At 47.6% G+C, this 18,007-nt stretch overlaps 1 long non-coding RNA gene across 1 annotated transcript; it reads left to right on the top strand.

The window, feature by feature from the left end:
• The first annotated feature begins 446 nt into the window (after positions 1–446).
• LOC140386527 (uncharacterized) lies at positions 447–13,749 on the top strand. Its single transcript, XR_011933632.1, has 2 exons — positions 447–1,283; positions 12,681–13,749. It is a non-coding gene; the product is annotated as an uncharacterized lncRNA (long non-coding RNA).
• The last annotated feature ends 4,258 nt before the right edge of the window (positions 13,750–18,007 follow it).

Raw genomic sequence — 18,007 nt, forward strand, 5'->3', positions numbered from 1 at the left:
CAATATTAGTAAAGAAATAGTGCTGGGAAAATTGATGGGATTGAAGGCAGATAAATCCCCAGGGCCTGAGAATCTGCATCGTAGACTGCTTAAGGAAGTAGCTCTGGAAATAGTGGTCACCTTCTGGGATTCTATAGACTCTGGAACAGTTCCTGCAGATTGGGGATAGCTAAAGTCACTCCAATATTCAATAGAGAGACGGCAGGGAATTATAGGCCAGTAAGCCTATCATCAGTAGTGGGGGAAATTCTTGAATCCATTATCAAGTACCTTGTATCGAAACATTTAGAAAGCAGTGGCAATCCAAATGTAGGTGACGCAGCCATTCGCACCCCAATAGACTGGGCCCGTTGCCGTGGACTACCAGCAATTGTAGGCACAGGGACTGGTCTCCATATGCCACGGGCACATGGGCAGTGCCCTTGATTTCTAAGGGTTCCCCGGTATACGTGGCCAGTCGGGGTCCCCATGCCGCGAAGTTCCAGCGGCTGAAGACCTGTCCAGATGGTGGTAAACGTGTGAAGACTGACAACCAAAACTGCCGCTCCCATGTCCAGGTCCATCTCGGTGGGGCGTCCGTTTAGCAGCAACGTCGTCCCGGTCGGTGTCGTTCTGGGGCCAGTCACACACAGCAGCGGTAGGGTTGGCTCCTCATCTTTCAAGTCCACCAGGAAATGCGTGAGGCCTCTTGGGGGAAAATGGCGACTTGCTCATTGCCGGGGGCCGGGGCCCTCACATGATCACCCGGAGCCTCTTCCTGGCCTTGGTTTCCTGCTCGACACTGGAGCCTGCCATCTGGGAATGCTGAGTCGGGGGAATCTCCGTGGTCGCTCCAGAGTGAGTCGCGGCGGCAGTTCTGGGACCTGCGGTGACATCCGACCTGGCACGTTTCTGGAACCTCGCTTCTGGTAGTTGTCGGCAAATGGTCTTGGCGACGTCCAATGTTCGGGACCGCTAAGCCCTGGAGTTCTTGGAGCCCACAGTCGGCGCTTTCTTGGGCGAACGCTATGTTGACGGCCCTGTTAAGGCTCAGGGGGAGTCTTCATTAGGTGCTTCTGCTGTGTCTCAGTCCCGAAATCTGCAAACTAAGTGGTTCTGCAGTGATTCAGCCAGGGCAGCTCCGAACCCACAGTGGGGGGGCAGCGAGTACCCGAAAACGCACCACGTATTCCCTGGTGGACTCAGCGTCTGTGAAGTAGTATGGAAAAGGTACCTTCAGGCCATAATCGGGGGCTGTGGATTCAGGTGACGGCCCACCCGGTCGATCACTGCGGCCCGTCCAGGTAAGTCAAGTTCCTGATTAGTGCATAAGTCAGTCCGCCAACAGCGGTCAGTAAGGTGACAGTCTTCGCTCATCACTGGTGATGGCGTGCGTGATGGGAAAAAAAGTTGAAGTCTTTCGCCTGAGTCGGCGTCAAAAAGATCGAGTTCACCGATGTGTGCCATGCCTGCCGGCTGGAGAGCGGCCTCCCGCGGTAGTTGAAAAACGGTCCGAGTTCGCAGCACTTGCCGCTTACGGCAGCTCCATGAGAGGCCAGGCTGACCGGGTACTACTCACCTTCTTCCACACTAGTCACAATAATCACTCATCTCCACTCCCCACTCTGAACTGCTCTAAGTCTCCACCATCTCTCAATGTCTGGCAAACTGTTTTCCCACTCTAAAGGCGAGTCCACCAATCAGAGCCTGATGTTGTTCTGTATTTAGAGCTACCAAGGCTCTGATTGGTGTTCCAATGGTGTTCCCACCACAACAGTCATCTCCCCATACCCCCACCGCCTCCACCCAATCCCCGCAACCCAGTCACCCCAACTAAACCTTTTATGGACACAAAGGGACAATTTAGCATGGCCAATCCACTAACCTGCACATCTTTGGACTGTGGGAGGAAACCGGAGCACCCGGTAGGTAACCCACGCAGACACGGGGAGAATGTGCAGACTCCGCACTGGCAGTTACCCGAGGCCGGAATTGAACTCGGGTCCCTGGAGCAGGGACATAGCAGTGCTAACCACTGTGCCACCCTTTGGCCCATCGAGTCTGCTTTGCCATTCAATGAGATCATGGCTGATGTGCCAGATCCCCCTAACCCTTGATTTCCTTACAGATTAGAAATCTGTCTATCTCAGCCTTCAACATACTTAATGATCCAGCCTCCTGTAGTAGTTGTAGCCATAGTATTTTTATGACTTGTCCAGCTCAGTTTTTGGTCAATGGTAACTCACTCCCCCCCTCCCCGGACATTAATAATGGAAGATTCAGCGATGGTAATGCCATTAAATGTATGGGGCGATGGTTGGAATCTCTCATGTTGCCATTGTCTGGCACAAATGGTATTTGCCATTTCTCATGCCCAAGCCTGAATAATGTCCAGGCATTTGGACATAGTTTGCTTCAGTATCTGAGGAGTGATGAATGGTGGTGAACATTGTGCAGTCATCACTGAACATCCCCACAACTGACCTTATGATGGAAGGAAGGTCAATGATGAAGCAGTTGAAAATGGTTGAGCCTCGGAAGCAACTCCTGCAGAGAATCCCTGGAACTGAGATGACTGACTTCCAACAACCACAAGCATCTTCTTTTGTACCAGGTATGATGAGCAAGAACAGCTTGGTAGCATTGTTGAAGAACCCCTTCAATCACTTTACTGATGTTCTCGTTGAATGACGGGACAAATTTAAGGGACTGAAAAGCCGACTCATGTTCCGATTTTGATGTGTTTAAAATGGATGTTCCCAGTCTGGGATGGAGCGTCCTGCCGATTCCACTGTTCCTGGTTCCTGACAATGTGCAGTCATGAACAGATGGTGTGAGGGACTGAAACCTCCCTCAACATCACAGTTCCCCTCTGGTTCACAGCATAGCTCTGAGTCTGAACGTCCTGGGGATACAGAGCCACGCCAGAGAGTTGGGGACAGCATTCAGTCTGACACTCCGAGTACCAATACTGAGTGAGTGCTGCACTGTCGGAGGGTCAATACGGAGGCAGTGATACATTCTCAAGGTCATTATTGGGGGGAACTGTACTGTCAGAGGGTTAGCAGAGAGAATGCGCTGCACTGTCAGAGCGTCACTACTGAGGGAGTGCTGCACTGTCAGAGGGTCAGTACTGAGGGAGTGCTGCACTGTCGGAGGATCAGTACTGAGGGAGTGCTGCACTGCCGGAGGGTCAGTACTGAAGGAGTGCTGCATTGTCAGAGGGTCAGTACTGAGGGAGTGCTGCACTGTCAGAGCGTCACTACTGAGGGAGTGCTGCACTGCCGGAGGGTCAGTACTGAAGGAGTGCTGCATTGTCAGAGGGTCAGTACTGAGGGAGTGCTGCACTGTCAGAGGGTCAGTACTGAGGGAGCGCTGCACTGCCGGAGGGTCAGTACTGAAGGAGTGCTGCATTGTCAGAGGGTCAGTACTGAGTGAGTGCTGCACTGTCAGAGGGTCAGTACTGAGGGAGCGCTGCACTGTCAGAGGGTCAGTACTGAGGGAGCGCTGCACTTCAGAGGGTCAGTACTAAGGGAGTGCTGCACTGTCAGAGGGTCAGTACTGAGGGAGCGCTGCACTGCCGGAGGGTCAGTACTGAAGGAGTGCTGCATTGTCAGAGGGTCAGTACTGAGGGAGTGTTGCACTGTCAGAGGGTCAGTACTGAGGGAGCGCTGCACTGTCAGAGGGTCAGTACTGAGGGAGCGCTGCACGGTCAGAGGGTCAGTACTGAGGGAGCGCTGCACTGTCAGAGGGTCAGTACTAAGGGAATGCTGCACTGTCAGAGGGTCAGTACTGAGAGAGTGCTGCACTGTCAGAGGATCAGTACTGAGGGAGCGCTGCACTGTCAGAGGGTCAGTACTAAGGGAATGCTGCACTGTCAGAGAGTCAGTACTGAGGGAGTGCTGAACTGCCAGAGGGTCAGTACTGAGGGAGCGCTGCACTGTCAGAGGGTCAGTACTGAGGGAGCGCTGCACTGTCAGAGGGTCAGTACTAAGGGAATGCTGCACTGTCAGAGAGTCAGTACTGAGAGAGTGCTGCACTGTCAGAGGATCAGTACTGAGGGAGTGCTGCACTGTCAGAGGGTCAGTACTGAGGGAGTGCTGCACTGTCAGAGGGTCAGTACTGAGGGAGTGCTGCACTGTCAGAGGGTCAGTACTGAGGGAGTGCTGCACTGTCAGAGAGTCAGTACTGAGGGAGTGCTGAACTGCCAGAGGGTCAGTACTAAGGGAATGCTGCACTGTCAGAGAGTCAGTACTGAGAGAGTGCTGCACTGTCAGAGGATCAGTACTGAGGGAGTGCTGCACTGGCAGAGGGTCAGTACTGAGGGAGTGCTGCACTGTCAGAGGGTCAGTACTGAGGGAGCGCTGCACTGTCAGAGTGTCAGTACTGAGGAAGTGCTGCTCTGTCAGAGAGTCAGTACTGAGAGAGTGCTGCACTGTCAGAGGATCAGTACTGAGGGAGTGCTGCACTGGCAGAGGGTCAGTACTGAGGGAGTGCTGCACTGTCAGAGGGTCAGTACTGAGGGAGCGCTGCACTGTCAGAGTGTCAGTACTGAGGAAGTGCTGCTCTGTCAGAGGGTCAGTACTGAGGGAGTGCTGCACTATAGGTGTTTCTGATTAGACATCAAATTGAGGCCCCGATCTGAAGTCCACTTGGGTGGATGTTAATGGTCTTGCAGCTGCATTTTGGAGGAAGAGCTAGGGGGTGTTCTCCTGATGTCCTGGGACCAATATTTATCCAACAACACAAATCACAAACAACCCGATGATTTGGGTAATTAATACTTGGATCCAGCTGTGCACAGATTGGCTGTTGTGTTTTCTCAATTACAAGAGTGCAGGGATCTGACTTTTGGCAGAGCGTTCACACCAACCTGTGTGGACTGTGGACACTGCTGCCCTCCTGTGGACAATAATCCAATAGCAATTTGATGGATTTTCACTGTTCCAGTGTTAACTATTGTAATCTTGGGGAAAGTAGCAGAGTTAAGAAGGTGAGAAGGTGTTTGTGTTCACAGGGAAATTCAACAGGGGGAAGATTTGTGTTATCTGGATAGTCTTAAAATGATGGGCGAGATTCCCCGGTCCCCCAGCCACATGTTTGTCGGCGGCGCACCGTACACGAGCGGCAGGATTCTTTACTCCTGGCACTTGTCAACGGGATTTCTCATCGAGCCCACCCCATGCTGCCCGGTAACCCGTGGGAGGGGGCGCACTGCTGCCCGTTAACCCGTGGGAGGGGGCGCACTGCTGCCCGGTAACCCGTGGGAGGGGGCGCACTGCTGCCGGGTAACCCGTGGGAGGGGGCGCACTGCTGCCCGGTAACCCGTGGGAGGGGGCGCACTGCTGCCGGGTAACCAGTGGGAGGGGGCGCACAGCTGCCCGGTAACCCGTGGGAGGGGGCGCACTGCTGGCGGGTAACCCGTGGGAGGGGCGCACTGCTGCCGGGTAACACGTGGGAGGGGGCGCACTGCTGCCCGTTCACCCGTGGGAGGGGGCGCACTGCTACCCGGTAACCCGTGGGAGGGGGCGTACTGCTGCCGGCTAACACGTGGGAGGGGGCGCACTGCTGCCCGGTAACCCGTGGGAGGGGGCGCACTGCTGCCGGGTAACCCGTGGGAGGGGGCGCACTGCTGCCCGTTAACCTGTGGGAGGGGGCGCACTGCTGCCGAGTAACCCGTGGGAGGGGGCGCACTGCTGCCGGGTAACCCGTGGGAGGGGGCGCACTGCTGCCCGGTAACCCGTGGGAGGGGGCGCACTGCTGGCGGGTAACCCGTGGGAGGGGGCGCACTGCTGGCTGGTAACTCATGGGAGGGGGCGCACTGCTGCCGGGTAACCCATGGGAGGGGGCGCACTGCTGCCGTGTAACCCGTGGGAGGGGCGCACTGCTGCCGTGTAACCCGTGGGAGGGGGCGCACTGCTGCCGGGTAACACGTGGGAGGGGCGCACTGCTGCCGTGTAACCCGTGGGAGGGGGCGCACTGCTTCCGGGTAACCCATGGGAGGGGGCACACTGCTGGCGGGTAACCCGTGGGAGGGGGCGCACTGCTGCCCGTTAACCAGTGGGAGGGGCGCACTGCTGCCGTGTAACCCGTGGGAGGGGGCGCACTGCTTCCGGGTAACCCATGGGAGGGGGCGCACTGCTGCCCGTTAACCAGTGGGAGGGGCGCACTGCTGCCGTGTAACCCGTGGGAGGGGGCGCACTGCTGCCGTGTAACCCGTGGGAGGGGGCGCACTGCTGCCGGGTAACCCATGGGAGGGGGCACACTGCTGCCGTGTAACCCGTGGGAGGGGGCGCACTGCTGCCGGGTAACCCATGGGAGGGGGCGCACTGCTGCCGTGTAACCCGTGGGAGGGGAGCACTGCTGGCGGGAAGAGAGAATCCCAACTGCCAGAGAATTCCGGATTATTTCTTCAATTGAACAAAGCCACTGATTAAATCAGGGAAATGAATAACTCACCATCCTGTTTGAAAGTACAACACTGTTCCTGTGGTGATGACTTCCCAATTTCCGGGAATATCGTGGCGACTGCAAAACTTGAACAAGTAAACTCTGAAGTGACAATGAACTGGGAGATATTGTTGGTCTTGTTGAAGGGAAGAAACTTCCACATGGAGTAAAAATAAAGAAACATAATTCTATTTACAACACAATATATACGCTGCCCGGTAATAAAAATAAGGAAACTTAATTCTATTTACAACACGACATATACACTGCCTGGGAAATCCTTACCGAGTTCCTGTTCTGGTCGGTGCCCTACTGGCTGACCTTTTATACAAAGATTAATCGAGATCCTCCATCGCGAGCGAGGGAACTCGCACTCCGCAAGGATCACGGGAAAGATAATCATTCTCGCCCTGTAGGTCCCATGCGGGTTATTACATTCCTCCCCACCCCCCAAAATCCGAACCCCCCCTCAATGGCTGATGAGACAGAGAAGGAGGAGCAGGCGGAGGGTGCCAGACTCTTTTCAGCTCTGGAAAATGGCAATGTAGCTGATGTGCCAGATTGGTCGGCATAGACCTTTCTGGTGAACATGTTCTGAGGCAGGCAGGTCATGGAGGATGATCAGTGGGAAGTGGCTGATCGGCGTCCGAGACCCCAGATGTCTGTGTCTCCATTTCAGAGTTGGAAGATACTACGTCGGACATGTCGGCATCGAGAGAGACTGGAGGCGTCACTGCGGGCTGGTTTGGCAGTGGAGCCGGAGGATCCAGGACTGGTTTCTTTTGAAGAACCTCACGGGGGAGTAATGGACGAATTTGGATCACATCAGTTGCTCCTGGACCCGAACTTGGTAAGAGGCAGGTTCTGTTTGACGGACAACAATCCCAGAGAGCCAGCAAGCATCATAGTTGAAGCTATGAACGAATGCCGCGTCGTCAGGTGTGTAGTGTCAAACAGGTCACTGTCGAATTGAGCAATGCCCTTGCAAATCTTGGTTACGGCACACTTTCGCACTGATGTCCAGAATAATCAAACTCAGTCGTGTACAAAGCCTATGACCCATTGACATCTCAGTGGGGGCCGCCCCAGTTACAGCGTGAGGCGTGGTTCTATATGAAATAAAAGCCTTGGCAGCCTGGTGTCCATCAAGCCCAAAGTCTGTTTCTTCAGCCCTCGTTTAACTGTCTGCACGGTCCTCCTGCCAAGCCATTCGATCCCGGATGAAATGGGGCAGTGAGGACAAGGCGAATCCCCTTGCTTCACACAAAAGCGGCAAACTCCTATCTCGTGAAAAAGGCTCCGTTATCAGTCATGAAGATCTCAGAGATTCCGTCAGCAGAAAAAGAAATGAGCAGTCACTCTATGGTCGCCCGGGAAGTGATCTTTTCGTCATCTTGTGTAGCTCCAGCCACTTTAAGTGGCCGAGAAACATCAAACCCAGGATGGACCGGCGGAATTGGCATGTACATGAGCCGAAGGGCATCCTGGCCACTCCCAATGGTGTAGGGGTGCCGCCGTGGGGAGTTCTGGTGCTCTTGACAGATGGTGCACTGTTGGGCCAATGTCTCGATATCTATGTTGTCATGTGAGAGTGCCTTTAAGAATTGGATGTTTAAGAAATGTACCTTTAAGAAATTAAGCTGATCATATTACTGATGTGATGTCACAGGGGAGAGCTGAGCTCACTCCTGCTTTTGGGAGTTTTAGTTTCAGTTTGAAGAAAGATTGGGTGTGGCTGTCAGCTTCATTGCTGGTGATCTCTTCCATGAAGGACTATCTCTTAATCATTTGTTGAAATCGGAATTGTAGAAAGGTCTCAGTATTGAATATAAATCTAATGTGCTTCTGTTTGAAGGATTTGTTAAGTCTTTTGGATGTGTAAAGGAACAGTTTGCAGGATTGGGTAGTGTTGTATTATTTTCGGGGTTATCTTTGAAGTAAGGGGTGTTAAGAGATCCAATGTTTATTTAAAAGGTTAATTTGAGTTCATGGAATAAACATTGCTTTGTTTTAAAAACCACATGTCCATAATTGTAATACTACACCTGGGGAACAAGCCGCGTGCTTCAAAAGCAACAATCCATTAAAGGTGGGGGGTTGGTTGAACTCCATGATACATTTTGGGGTTCTGAAAACACCTCTCCCATAACAATTAGGGCTCGAGGGGGATAAAAGTCTAGTTATGGGATTGGCTTTTGTGAACTTAAAACACAGTGAAGGTTTGTTGCTTTTCCGGTGTGGTATTTTAGTTTAAGTGGGGAGAGTGTTGTGAACAATGGCTCTTTCGGAGGCTCAGAAGTTTTTAGGGGTGGACACGGTAACACGTCATACCTTACTGACAGAGACTAAAAACAGACTGTTAGGTTTGGCAAAAGCATTGCAGTTAACACTGCCGAGCAAAATACGAAAAGGTGAGCTACTTAACGCGGTATCTGCGCATTGACGTTTGCCTGTGATACATTCTGACTCATTAGATATGGCAAAGCTCCAGTTGCAGATTAAGCAATTTGAACTTGAAAAAGAATTAAAGCAACTTGACCATGAAAAAGAATTCAAGCGGCTTGAATATGCAATGAAAGAAAAAGAAAGAGATAGAGATAGAGAGGAAAAGAAAAGGAGGGAGAAGAAAGAAACAAAGAAAGAGATAGAGAGTAAAGGGACAAAGAGAGAGAGTTTGAACTTTGGAAAATGGCTCTGAAACATGAAAATCAGTTAAAATTGGCAGACGCAAAGGGACACGTACAGTTGGAGGAGATGGATGAGTATCATGAGACAGAGCGTCATAGTCGAAGACATGTTGGGGATCTATTTAAATATGTCCAAGCATTGCCAAGGTTTGACGAGAAGGAGGTAGAAGCCTTTTTCATTTCATTTTAGAAGGTAGCTAAACAAATGCATTGGCCACAGGACATGTGGGTATTACTGATTCAAACAAAGCTGGTAGGTAGGGCTAGTGAAGTGTTTGCATCACTACCGGAGGAGGTATCTGGAATGTAAGACGAGGTGAAGGAATCCATCTTCAGTGCATATGAGCTAGTGCCTGAAGCTTACAGACAAAGTTTTAGAAATTTAAGGAAAGAATTTGGTTAAACATACATGGAGTTTGAAAGGCTCAAACAGAGTAATTTTGATAGGTGGATAAGGGCATTGAAAATAGACCAAACGTATGAAGCTCTCAGAGAAATTACACTTTTGGAGGAGTTTAAAAATTCAATTCCTGATGTAGTGAGAACTCATGTGGAAGAACAGAGGGTTAAAACTGCGAGATTAGCAGCAGAAATGGCAGATGATTATAAATTTGTTTATAAATCAAAGATTGGTTTCCAACATCAGTTTCAGCCAGTTAGGGATAGAAACTGGGGACATGAGAAATACTCAAGTGGTAAAGGGAAAGGTGATCTGATGGGAGACAATAAAGAGAGTGTACCTCAGATTTAAAAAGAAATCCAGGACGGTGGAAAAGAAATGAAAAGTTTCAAATGTTTTCACTGTAATAAACTAGGCCATGTAAAGTCACAGTGTTGGTGGTTGAAGAAAAGCACTGGAAAGGCTGATGTGGTAAAACAGGATAAGGCAGTGTGGTTTGTTAGAGTGGTAAAGGAAAGCCCAAGGAAAGCGAAGGAGGTGCAAACGATTGTACAGCCTGTTCAAGAAGTAATTGTTAAGAAGGTGCCAGATGTCTTTAAAGAATTTACTTGTATGGGTAAAGTTTACTCATGTGTATCAGGAGGAGCAGGTAAAGGAGTCACAATTTTAAGAGATACAGGGGCTAGTCAATCTTTAATGGTGAAAGATGAGGAATTATGTAGTTTGGGAAGAATGTTGCCAGAAAAGGTGGTGATATGTGGAATTCAGGGTGAGAGGAGTTCCATTATATAAGGTAAGGTTGGAAAGTCCAGTGAAGAGTGGTGAAGTGGTAGTAGGAGTAATAGATAAACTATCTTGTCCAGGAATACAGTTTATCTTGGGTAATGATATAGCTGGATCGCAGGTGGGAGTGATGCCTACTGTGGTTGATAAGCCAGTGGAAAATCAGACAACTGAAGGGTTGAAGTTCAAATATCCTGGGATTTTTCCGGATTGTGTAGTAACAAGGTCGCAAAGTCACAGGTAAAGACAAGAGGAGAAATCAAAGAGTGAAGATAAAGTTGAAGTGCAATTATCAGAAACGATTTTTGATCAGATGGTTGAAAAAGAACAAGAACAGGTGGAGGATGAGGCGGATATTTTTCGTTCAGGATAATTGGCAGAGTTACAACAGAAAGATGTAGAAATAAAACGGATATATCAGAAAGCATATACGGAAGAGGAATCAGAGAGTATACCAGAGTGTTATTCCCGTAAAAGTGATGGCTTGATGAGAAAATGAAGACCTGTACATATGCAGGCGGATGAAAAGTGGGCAGAAGTTCATCAAGTAGTATTGCCGGTAGGGTATAAAAAGGAGGTGTTGCGAGTTGCACATGAGGTACCAGTCGGAGGTCATTTGGGAATAAGGAAAACTCAAGCTAAAATCCAGAAACATTTTTATTGGCCTGGACTACATAAAGATGTAGTTAAATTTTGTCAGTCATGTCACACATGTTAAGTGATAGAGAAGCCTCAAGCAGTGATAAAACCAGTGCCCTTAATACCCATTCCAGCATTTGAGGAACCTTTTACGAGGGTCCTAATTGATTGTGTAGGACCGCTTCTTAAAACAAAAAGTGTGAATCAATATCTTTTGACTATAATGGATGTGTCTACTAGGTTTCCAGAGGCCATTCCAGTATGTAATATTACAGCTAAAAGGATTGTGGAGGAGTTACTTAAATTCTTTACTAGATATGGACTACCCACAGAAATTCAAACGGATCAAGGATCGAATTTTACTTCAAAGTTATTCAAAGAAGTTATGGATAGCTTAGGAATAAATCAATTTAAATCAACTGCGTACCATCCAGAATCGCAGGGAGCGTTAGAAAGGTGGCATCAGACATTAAAGACAATGTTGAGGGTGTATTGGCAAGATTATACAGAGGATTGGGATAAAGGAATCCCATTTGTATTGTTTGCAATTAGGGATGCACCTAATGAGTCTGCCAAATTTAGTCCTTTTGAACTAATTTTTGGTCATGAGGTAAGAGGACCACTTAAATTGATGAAGGAAAAATTGGTGGGTGAGAAATCGGAAATTACACTATTGGTTTACGTGTCAAATTTTAGGGAACGATTAAATAGAGCTGGTGAACTGGCTAGACAACATTTAAAAGTTGCACAAAATGTGATGAAACGGGTAGCGGACAAGAAATCCAAAGTTCGTAGTTTTGCCAGTGGGGATAAAGTTTTAGTGTTGTTACCAGTGGTAGGTGAGCCTTTAAAAGCTAGGTTTTGTGGACCGTATCAGATTGAAAGGAAATTAAGTGAGGTGAATTATGTGGTAAAAACACCAGATAGAAGGAAGACTCACCGAGTGTCTCATGTGAATATGCTTAAAAGGTACTTTTAAAGGGAAGGAGAGAAAAAGGAGGTTTTAATGATTCTAACTCAAAGTGACGAATCAAATCCAGATGATTGTGAATTTGACATACCTCAAATTAAATTGGAAAATGTGGATGTTCTTAAAAATTGGGATGAATTGTTAAGTTACCTTCCAGAGGAAAAGCCAACTGACCTGAAAGAGTTATTGATATCACATGGGCAAGTTTGTGAGATAAATTGGGAAGTACTTAAATGGCTATACATGATGTAGATGTGGGAAATGCTGTTCCTATCAAACAACATCCATATAGACTTAATCCTTTAAAATTGGCACAGGAGGGCAGCACGGTGGCGCAGTGGTTAGCATTGCAGCCTCACGGCGCCGAGGTCCCAGGTTCGATCCAGGCTCTGGGTCATTGTCCATGTGGAGTTTGCATGTTCTCCCCGTGTTTGCATGGGTTTCACCCCCACAACCCAAAGATGTGCAGGGTAGGTGGATTGGCCACGCTAAATTGTCCCTTAATTGGAAAAAAATGAATTGGGTACTCTAAATTTAATTTTAAAAAAAAAACATTGGAACAGGTTAACAGAGAGATTGAGAGTATGCTTAAAAATGGCACAATTGATGTGGGTTGCGGCCAATGGAGCTCACCCATAGTGATGGTACCCAACGGTTGTGTGCGGACTATCGAAAGGTGAATACAGTTACAAGAACGGACTCTTACCCTGTCCCATGTTTGAAGGATTGCATTGAGAAAGTGGGATAATCTGTTTTTATTTTCAACTTCCAGACATGGAAAGAACATTTTCAACATCGTATGGAGTTCTTCGATCGACTTCAGGAGGCGGGTTTGGTGATGAACCTAGCCGAAAGTGAATTTGGAGAAGCCCGAATCACATTCCTTGAGGAGTTTCTGATACCCTCTAGACGAAGGGAAATAATGTGATCTCTTAGCATGAATGAATTTGATCGAACCTTTGTGCAAAAGATTTTTAGCGTGGTTGCTCCACTGAAGGACTTGCTGAAGAAACGTAAAAAATTTCAATGGACAGCGGAGTTTCAACAGGCATTTGACTGCCTGAAAGTTGTGATCACCAATGCTCCTGTATTGGAGAATTGCAGGGGGCTCTGTGGTCAGATTGAACTAGAGTATCTGATTCTAAAGAGAAATGCCATGGAGTAGAGGAATGGATGGATCATGTAGAGACTTTCTTGTTCAAAGAGACTGTCAATCGAGAAGGTTTTCGGTTGGAGGCAGAAGAACGGGAAAAATTGACTTTATTATTATGCCTGTTTGCGTGTATTGTTTTTTTTAAACAAAAAGGTATATTTACTGTGTGCATTTCTTATTGGATGGTGCAAAAGTGAAAAATGAAACCATCTTGAAGTTGATGGTTTATTTTTTTTTCTTGGGGGAAGGTGTCATGTGAGAGTGCCTTTAAGAATTGGATGTTTAAGAAATGTACCTTTAAGAAATGAAGCTGATCATATTACTGAAGTGATGTCACAGGGGGAGAGCTGAGCTCACTTCTGCTTTTGGGAGTTTTAGTTTCAGTTTGAAGAAAGCTTGGGTGTGGCTGTGAGCTGCATTGCCGATGATCTCTTCCATGAAGGACTATCTCTTAATCATTTGTTGAAATCGGAATTGTAAAAAGGTCTCAGTATTGAATATAAATCTAATGTGCTTCTGTTTGAAGGATTTGTTAAGTCTTTTGGATGTGTAAAGGAACAGTTTGCAGGATTGGGTAGTGTTGTATTATTTTTGGGGTTATCTTTGAAGTAAGGGGTGTTAAAAGATCCAATGTTTATTTAAAAGGTTAATTTGAGTTCATGGAATAAACATTGTTTTGTTTTGAAAACCACATGTCCATAATTGTAATACTACACCTGGAGAACAAGCCGTGTGCTTCAAAAGCAACAATCCATTAAAGGGGGGGGGGGTTGGTTGAACTCCATGATACATTTTGGGGTTCTGAAAACACCTCTCCCATAACAATGTCCAACCCCGGCCACCAGACGTAGCTTCTCGCCAGCATCTTCATTTTGGACACTCTAGGGTACCCGTTGTGAAGGCCCTTCAACATGATGGCCCCACAGGATGATATCTTCTTCCATGGTCACCTCCGAGAAATTGGAGGAGAAAGCCTTCAACTCCCCGGGGAGCTGTTGGTGCCAGATGCTGCACCTTGGCAAGGACGGGGTCAGTCTGTGTCCAGTCGCGAATACACGATGCAGTGATGGGCAATGATTCCATAACATTCAGGACAGTGACCACTTTGTCCGCCGTAGAGGGTTTTGTGGATTTGATCTTCAGGGGAAGTCGGCTCAATGCATCATCTGGGTCCCTGGGTGGCGCTCGAAAGAGTACTCGTAAGCAGCCAATAACAAGCCCCAGCACTGAATCATCACAGACGCAATTGGAAGGAATGCCTTGCTTGCACGGAAGAGGCCCAGCAATGGCTTGTGTTCTGTGACGATAAAGAAATGGCAGCCACAGGCTTACTGATTAAACCGCTTTACACCAAATATGATGGCCGTCGCTCATCCAATGAGACAGGGCTGTCCAATCCCATACAGCGCAGCATCGCTCGTGACGTATAACGATTTCGATGGGTCAGAATGCGTCAACACCCCCGAAGAGGACAACTGCAGTTTCATCTTCTTAAACGCCTCATCCTGGACCTTGCTCCATTCCCAAGGCTGGTGCTTCTTGAGGAGCATGCGAAGGGGGGTCAGGACGGTTGCCAGATTTGGAATAAATCACCCATCGTAATTTACTAGTCCAAGAAAAGAGCGAAGGTCAGTAGCATCCCATGGGGTGGGAGCCATTTTGATGGCTCTCATTTTCTCTGCGATCGGGTGCAGGCTGTTCCGGTCCGCCCAATACCCAAATGACTTCCTTTGCATAAAACACGCACTTCACACAGTATAGGCAGACCCCATACTCTGAAAAATGTTTCATCACCGCCTCGAGGTTCTGCAAATGTTCTTCATGTGTGGTCCCAGTGACTATCATGTCATCTAAGTAAACTGCAATGCACGGCAATCGTGCAGCATGTTCTCCATGACACGGTGGAAGACTGTGCATGCCGAGGTTACTCTGAATGGGAGCTGTGTGTACTCGTCACTTGTGCATATTGATCGTGATGTACATCCGTGATGATTTATCGAGCTCCAGTTGTAGATAACCATTGCTCAGATTGAGGAGAGTTACTTAAAGGGATGACAATGGATAGGCAATGGCAAAAATTCAAGGAACTTCAGCAACTGTTCATTCCAGTCTGGCACAAAAGCAAAATGGGTAAGAGAGCCAATCCATGGCTCACAAAGGAAATTAGAAATAGTATCCAATCCAAGGAAGTAGCATACTGATTGGCCAAGAAAAATTATAGCTCTGATCATTGGGAGCAGTTTAGAATTCAGCAATGAAGGACGAAGGGATTGATTAAGAAGAGGAAAATACAGTACGAAAGGAAGCTTGCAGGGAACATAAAGATTGACACTAAAAGTTTCTATAGATATGTGAAGAGAAAGAGATTGGTAAAGGTAAATGTAGCCCCCTACAGACAGAAACAGAGGAATGTATAATAAGGGACAAAGAAATAGTTGAGCAATTGAGTAAATACTTTGGTTCTGTCTTCACAAAAGAGGACACAAATCAGATACCGGAAATGCTGGAGAATGAAAGGATTAGTGAGAGGGAAGAACTGAGGGAGATCAATATTAGTAGCAAAATAGTGCTGGGAAAACTGATGGGATTGAAGGTGGATTAATCCCCAGAACCTGATAATCTGCATCCCAGAGTGCTTAAGGAGGTGGCTCTGGAGATAGTGGATGCATTGGTGGTCATCTTCCAGGATTCTATCAACTCTGGAACTGTCCCTGCAGATTGGAGGTTCGATAATGTCATTCCAATATTCAAAAAGGGAGGTAGAGAGAAAGCAGGGAATTATAGACCAGTAAGCTTAACATCGGTAGTGGGGGAAATTCTTGAATCCATTATCAAGGACTTTATAGCAGAACATTTAGAAAGCAGTGGCAGGATCAGTCAGAGTCAGCATGGATTTATGAAGGTGAAATCATGCTTGACAAATATGTTGCAATTCTTTGAAGATGTAACCAGTACAGTTGACAAGGGGGAGCCAGTCGATGTGGTATATTTGGACTTTCAGAAGGCGTTTGACAAAGTCTAGCATTAGAGATTATTGTGCAAGATTAAAGCGCATGCGATTGGGGGAAATCTATTGAGGTGGATAGAAAACTGGTTGGCAGCGAGGAAACAAAGAGTAGGGATTAATGGGTTCTTTTAAAATTGGCAGGCAGTAACTAGTGGGGTATGACAGAGATTGGTGCTGGGACCCCAGCTATTCACAATATGTACGAATGATTTGGATGAGGGAACAAAATGTAACATCTCAAAGTTTTCAGTTGATACCAAGTTGGGTGGGAGGGTGAACTGTGGCGAGGATGCAGAGATCCTACAGCATGGTCTGGACAGGTTGGGCGAGTGGGCAAATCAATGGCAGATGCAGTATAATTTGGATAAGTGTGAGGTTATTCACTTTGGAAGCAAAAACAGGAAGGCAGATTACTACCTGAATGGTTGTAAACTGAGGGAAGGCAGTGTGCAGATGGACCTGGTTGTCCTTGTGCACCAGTCGCTGAAGGTAAGTGCAAGTGCAGCAGGTGGCAAAGAAGGCTAATGGTATGTTGGCCTTCATTGTGAGAGGTTTCGAGTGCAGCAACAGGGATGTGTTTTTTACACCTGGAATGTTGTGTGCAGTTTTGGTCTCCTTTTCTGAGGAAGGATGTTCTAGCTCTCGAGGGAGTGCAGCGAAGGTTTACCAGACTGATTCAAGGGATGGCAGGACTGTCATATGAGGAGAGATTGACTAGGTTAGGATTGTTTTTTCTGGAGTTCAGAAGAATGAGGGGGGATCTCATAGAGACTTATAAAATTCTAACAGGACTGAACAGGGTAGATGCAGGGAGGATGTTCCCGATGGTGGGTGTGTCCAGAACCAGGGGTCACAGTCTGAGGATTCAGGGTAAACCATTTCGGACAGAGGTGAGGAGACATTTCTTCACCCAAAGAGTGGTGAGCCTGTGGAATTCATTACCACAGGAAGTAGTTGATGCTAAAACATTTAATATATTCAAAAGGTAGCTAGATATAGCACTTGGGTCAAATGGGATCAAAGGTTATGGGGAGAAAGCAGGATTAGGCTATTGAGTTGGATGATCAGTCATGATAGTGATAAATGACAGAGCAGGCTCCTCCTGCTCCTATCTTCTATGCATCTATGTACATCCAATTCCATAAATGTACAGCCACCGGTCAATGTTGCATTAAGATCTTCGATGCGTGGTAAAGGATAACGGACCAACCTCAAAGCCATGTTCACTGTCAATTTATAGTCTCTGCAGAGGTGAGTTTCCATATCAGGCTTCATTACGGGGCCCACCGCGCCACCCAGTCTACAAAGCGCACAGGCCTAATGATGGCCAAACTCTCCAAACGATGAAGTTATATATTACTTGCACCAGATTTACATATTACTTACACCATAGACCAAACGATCGTGGAGCATATTGGATAAAACAGTTCCATGCTCACAAAATTTGGCTATCTTCCATAGTCATGATACGAACATGATGACACCGGGGGACCTTCCGCTATATTAAACTGATATCTCTGAACAATCACTGCTGGGGTCGGGTTAAAGTGCTGCACCACAAGTGCCACGAGCGGGTCGAATGATTGCCCCGAATATGTGCACTCCACAGGCTGGCAGCAGTATGACCTTCTGGCATTCCTTCTCGGTGATGTTGTTGGACCAGAAGAAGTAACGCATCTAACCTCCCAAACAGAGGCATGGCAAATTATGTAAATCCAAACCTCGACCCAGAAAATCGGGGACATGGCTCACCTGAGTAGGTTGCAGTGCCGATGGAAAACTAGTTTACTCCTTGTCGCCAGGTTAATAAGGACACGGGACGTCCACACCGAGTAAAAATAAAGAAACATTGTTTTATTTCTAACATGATATATACACTGTCCAACAGATCACTATTGGGGTCCTGTTCTGATCAATGCCTTATTATCTGACCGTTTGC

This window comes from Scyliorhinus torazame, chromosome 12 (genome assembly GCF_047496885.1).
Source record: "Scyliorhinus torazame isolate Kashiwa2021f chromosome 12, sScyTor2.1, whole genome shotgun sequence".
NCBI classification, from domain to species: domain Eukaryota; kingdom Metazoa; phylum Chordata; class Chondrichthyes; order Carcharhiniformes; family Scyliorhinidae; genus Scyliorhinus; species Scyliorhinus torazame.